Here is a 6,228-nt window from a genome sequence, read left to right on the forward strand (position 1 = left end):
AGTAGTGGAGGACTTCAGCCTCAAGTCAGGATACGGGTTCATCGTAGCACCTGGTATCAAAGAAGGCATTTTTGTCAATAGGAGAGATGTGAGAGCTAATCTGCCCAGAGGACACCCTGGCAGAAACTTAAAAATGGGAGACTCCGTACAGTTCACCATGCATCAAGGAGAAAGAGGGTGGTATGCGCTAGATGTAGTGCCATGTCCCAAAGAAGAAGAAAGAAAAGACAAAGGACCTACTGACGAGACAACTACAGATGAGGAAAAAGGTCAAGAAAGCAACAGGTGCCGCAGCCCTACAGGCCCAAGCCCTGGTGAAGAGGAATCTGCATAAAGTAAAGTACACCAAGTTACTGTTTGACCAGTTTGAAGTTTTGCAACGTTTTCAAGTTTAAGCAATGTGCCCACATAAACTAATGTGAGAAATGAACCTTAAGGCTATGAACTGGCTATAGCCACAAACTCTCGCAGTGTAAATAGTTACACCAGAGGGCACCACCACCACCAGAGTCAGCCTGTTTAGGGGCTTGGCTCGTCTGCAACCAGGAGGAGCCCGTCCGTATATAGGGCCTTGGCTCACCTGCGACCAGAGAGCATGCCTGTTTATGGGGCCTGGCTCTCCACCACAAAGAGGGTACCTGGTCAGCACCAACTGTGGAGGCCGCCTCTACATCCTGCCAGAAGAGGCTGAAGGCGCGGATCCATCAGGCCAGGTATACCCTGAAGACCACCAGCCCATGAAAGCCGCCTCTACATCCTGCCAGAAGTGGCCTAAGGCGCGGCCAACGTGAAAGGGTTTTGGGTGGGTTAACGGACTTGTGGGTGGAGGGTGGTGATGTATGGTACCTGGTGCTTTTAAAAGTTTTACATGTTTTAATGTTTTATGCATTTTAAAATGTTGTCTTGCAGCCCGAGGACGTGCTGGTGATAACTAAGGGGGAATGTGGCGCCCCTGACCTGGTCAGGCACCACTGAGTACTGCACCCATGCTGGGGACAGTACAATACAGGTAATCCAGAAGGCTGACCGAGGTGTGACTACACAGGCGCATAGTGATCAGGTCTCACACATGTACCTATGAGAGGACCCCTGGGGATCCCAGGAGGGGGAAAAGCCTTCACCTCCACTGGAATAGTGGAGGGGGCCAAAAGCCTCCATCTCTTCTCAAGGGGTGTGGTAAGAGAGTCTGGTTGCTAGGTGGCGTGGGCAGGCACAAAAGGGAAAAGAGAAGGAGGAGTAAACAGTCTAGAGTCTGCAGCAGAGTGTGGAGGAGTGAGGAGCAGGAAAGTGAAGCTCAGACAGGAGCAGCAGTGAAGGTCCCAGATGTGAGCCGGTTCAGAGCAGAGTCCAGGGAGCTCCGAGGAGCTGACCCCTTCCCCTGGGCTGCTGGAGTCTGACAGCGTCCGCGCAGTGGCTACCGACGGGGGAGAACGGTCAACTAGGAGTGCTACCCGAAATCCATCTTCAGCTAGAGAGAGAGCACGGAGTGGGAAGTAAGGAGACTGCTAGAGAGTACCAGGCCCAAACGGGCGGCAGATCCCGAAGCGGAGATAGATCCAGCTTTCTTTTGCTAAACCTGCCGGTGTGGGGCTCTCAAAGCCCACGCCACAACACAACTAAAAGCCGCAGCCACGTAGCCACAGTTAGGGCCCATAGGTCACAGGAGGCAAGCAGCTGGAGTGGCCTGGTCCAGGCGACAAGCAAACGGCAAACGAAGGGGAGAGAGGCTGCAGCATCTTCCCTGGGTGACCCCCATAGGGACTCAAAGTCGGGGTTACCCCAAACCACCAAGGGCTAAGGAAGGCGAGTCAGTAGTCACCCTCACAAGTCAGCCTGAAGGACACCTGGTTCCCACTTGGTTCATCCCAGCTACGCCCGGGTTACTCACCCTGCCACCTGAAGTGAGTAAAAACCCTGAAAGACATTCTGCCTGTGTGGAGTTATTCTGCGCCTTGTGGTTCTACGCACCTACACAGGGCCCTGGGGCTTGCCTCACTCTCAGGAGGCTATTCCAACTAACTGCACTCACCATCAGCCCCAGGCGTCCCTCAACCTGCAGTGGCGGTCCCCACTGACCGCAATACTGAGAGTGGCGTCACGACTAAAAGAAGATTTCCTACCTGTGACAGGATCCAGCCGAGTGGAGTCCCTGAAGGTAATGCACCGACACAACACCTGTGGGGCTTCACATACACATAAGTGTACACATCTAGTTCATTGAAGTGCCACTGAAGTGTGTGGGGTTTTTTTTTTTCCCTTGGTGGAGTGGTACTTTAAATCTAAGTATTCTGCCCCCTGTCATATATACTCACGTTCCAGCAGCTTCATCGGTTCTCTGCACTGCTCTGGTCTAGTTTCGCCATCTTGTGCCCATAAGTGCTGACTGGCTGGAAGTTAGAAGTTATGCCACAAGATCTCAATGCAACTCTATGAGAGCCAGAACGAGGATCTCAGTTGTATTGATTCGTGACTTCTGGCTCGTTCCATGAAACACGAGCTACCGACAGATCACAAATCATAGGAGACAGACCTGAGCCCCTCTGGAAAAAGATGAAGACATCGCTAGATAAGTATAAGATGGGGCAAAGGGACTTACAATTCAAACCACCACTCCAGTTGTGAATTTAAAAAAAAACGCTGTAGTGGTGGTCTAATGGAGTCCCCATCTTTTGTAAGCCACTTGTTTACTAATTGTTTGTATTCCTGCTCATATATGAATTCACCTGATATACATGTGCTTTTAAACAGTGAAGTATATATATATATATATATATATATATATATATATATATATTGCATTTTTTGGCATATAAGCAACCACTACCTACATGTTAGTTTGTGGGAAGAGCTGCCCTACACTTGCTTTTTTTCTGTACACATGAAGTGATTAATCTCTTGACAAACCTTGCAAATCTTAATGACATCACCTTCTGTTTCCTTAGGGGTGCTTCACACACAGCGAGCTCGCTGCCGAGATCGCTGCTGAGTCACGCTTTTTGTGACGCAGCAGTGACCTCATTAGCGATCTCGCTGTGTGTGACACTGAGCAGCGATCTGGCCCCTGCTGCGAGATCGCTGCTCGTTACACACAGCCCTGGTTCGTTTTCTTCAAAGGCGCTCTCCCGCTGTGACACACAGATCGCTGTGTGTGACAGCGAGAGAGCGACAAATGAAGCGAGCAGGGAGCAGGAGCCGGCGTCTGGCAGCTGCGGTAAGCTGTAACCAAGATAAACATCGGGTAACCAAGGTGGTTACCCGATATTTACCTTAGTTACCAGCCTCCGCCACTCTCACGCTGCCTGTGCTGCCGGCTCCGGCTCTCTGCACATGTAGCTGCTGTACATATCGGGTTAATTAACCCGATGTGTACTGTAGCTAGGAGAGCAAGGATCCAGCGCTCAGTGTGCGCGGCTCCCTGCTCCCTGCACACACAGCTAAGCGGTGTGCGCTGGTAACTAATGTAAACATCGGGTAACCATACCCGATGTTTACCTTAGTTACCAGTGATCGCAGCTTCCAGACGCTAGCTCAGTGGAAGCGCAGCGTCGCTTGCACGTCGCTGCTGGCTGGGGGCTGGTCACTGGTGAGATCTGCCTGTTTGACAGCTCACCAGCGACCATGTAGCGATGCAGCAGCGATCCTGACCAGGTCAGATCGCTGGTCGGATCGCTGCTGCATCGCTAAAGTGTGAAGGTACCCTTAGAACAGAAATTTTGGATCTTTCTTAACTAGGTTTGTTTTTCCTTTGGTAGACAGGTTGTCTGCTCTTAAGAATCGAGTAAAATACCCAGAAAGGTCGTGTGTACAAGGAATCAAGTCTGATTTGAGGACTGATTAGCCAGCCTAGAGGGGTCAAGATCTGAGTTCTTGCAAAATGTTATCAAAGCAGTGGCACAGGGAGGGGCTTGCAGTGTGTGTGTGTGTGTGTGTGTGTGTGTTATACAGTACAGACCAAAAGTTTGGACACCTTCTCATCTCTAGAACAACTATTAAGAGGAGACTTTGTGCAGCAAGCCTTCATGGTAAAATAGTTGCTAGGAAACCACTGCTAAGGACAGGCAACAAGTAGAAGAGACTTGTTTGGGTTAAAGAACACATAGAATGGCCATTAGACCAGTGGAAATCTGTGCTTTGGTCTGATGAGTTCAAATTTGAGATCTTTGGATCCAACCAACGTGTATTTGTAGAAAAGGTGAACGAATGGACTCTACATGCCTGGTTCCCACCGTGAAGCATGGAGGAGGTGTGATGGTGCGGGTGTGCTTTGCTGGTGACTGTTGGGGATTTATTCAAAATTGAAGGCATACTAAACCAGCATGGCTACCACGGCAGCTTGCAGCGGCATGCTATTCCATCCGGTTTGTGTTTAGTTGGACCATCATTTATTTTTCAACAGGACAATGACCCCAAACACACCTCCAGGCTGTGTAAGGGCTATTTGACTAAGAAGGAGAGTGATGGGGTTCTACGCCAGATGACCTGGTCTCCACAGTCACCAGACCTGAACCCAATCGAGATAGTTTGGGGTGAGCTGGACCGCAGAGTGAAGGCAAAAGGGCCAAGAAGTGCTAAGCATTTCTGAGAACTTCTTTGCAGCTTCACGCTTGATTTTCCTCAATTCATGGGCAGTTATTTTGTGCCTTTTTTGCCCAACACGGTTCTTGCGACCCTGTTGGCTATTTGCCATGAAAAGGTTTGATTGTTCAGTGATCAAGCTTCAAAAGTTTGGCAACGTAAAGACTGCTGCATCCCTCTGCGAGACATCTCACAATTTGACTTTTCAGAGCCTGTTCAATCTCTCTTCTGATCCATTTTGCCAAAGGAAAGGAAGTTACCTAATTAAGCACACCTTATATATAGAGTGTTGCTCATTACACCACACCCCTCCTCATTACACAGATGCACATCACCTGATTTACCTAATTGGTAGTTGGCTCTCAAGCCTATGCAGCTTGGAGTAGGACATGTATAGAAAGTATCATGTGATCAAAATACTCATTTGCCCAATTCTGCACACAATATATTTATATATAAAAATTATGAAGAATGTTTCATTAATTCCACCACCTTGCATTTTTTTGGAAAGTTTGATTCCAAGTTGTTGATTGAATTGGAAATGTCAACTGTCTTGATACAGCAAGTCTTAGAAACTTCAGTGTGCAGTGCTCTGATGCTATATGTCCAGGCCACCTCCAGTGAGCAAAGGAAAAAAAAAGGGATGTGTGCACAAGCCATACCATGCAGACCAAGATTTCCCCACTGGGCAGGGGGACAGAAACCACAATCTGTTTTACAGTTGGGCCCACAGTAATGCTGCATCAGAAGTGTGCCTTTCACTTGAAATTAAGTTCTGTACCAAAAAAAAAAAAAAAACCTCGACTCCTCCAAACCCCCCCCCCCCCACCAGACTGCTCCATATCATCCCATCCACAGGGACCCATTCTGTATAATGTTTTGGCCTTCAGACAAGGCTGGTTTACTGGTGATTATGCCAAGCCTTAAACTTTTGGTCTAGTACTGCTGGAGTCAGTCAACCTGGTATCTTCTAGCATTCAGGCCTGGTACACAACTGTAGGACGGAGACAACCGTCAACCCATCCCCAACTAGAGTCCTTCCCAAGTGCTCTATTCTCGGGCGTCCGGTTAAAGATTACCACAGGTACCCACTTTCTTTGGCCTAACGTCTTACTGGCTTGCATATTTCCCCAAGTGCAGCTTTCTACTGTCCAATTCTACCTACCTGACTACACTGGGAAAGTCAGGAGGTACCCTGCAGATGGTTCCTCCTGTGGGCTTCCCATAACTTCACTGCGTGTACTGTCCCTGTCGCTTGGCAGAACTTAACCTTCACCAGGGAGCAGTACCACAAACAGGCCACACTTCACATTATTATACTTTAATGTTTACTAGTGCATTCAAGGTGGGAAAATGTGGACAATTTCTTTTTATATTTTTTTTTTTTTTAAACTGAGTTGTCAGTCTTGCAAGCCTCCTCAGTTCCTTTATACACATACACACAATGGTAACTGTATAAGGCTTTGAGCTTCTCTGTAGATTAGATTTTAGCTAGTTTAACATGTTAAGTCCATCTATGAAGATTCTCCTCCCCCCCTCCCCCCCCACCCCAACCCATTGATTGTAAGGGGTTTTTTATGCTAGTGACTAGAGTATTAAATATAACGGTATGAAGGGTACCTGCTCCAGATTGTAAAGCTTGATTTTTTTAAA

This window comes from Anomaloglossus baeobatrachus, chromosome 1, assembly GCF_048569485.1.
Source record: "Anomaloglossus baeobatrachus isolate aAnoBae1 chromosome 1, aAnoBae1.hap1, whole genome shotgun sequence".
Classification (NCBI taxonomy): Eukaryota; Metazoa; Chordata; class Amphibia; order Anura; family Aromobatidae; genus Anomaloglossus; species Anomaloglossus baeobatrachus.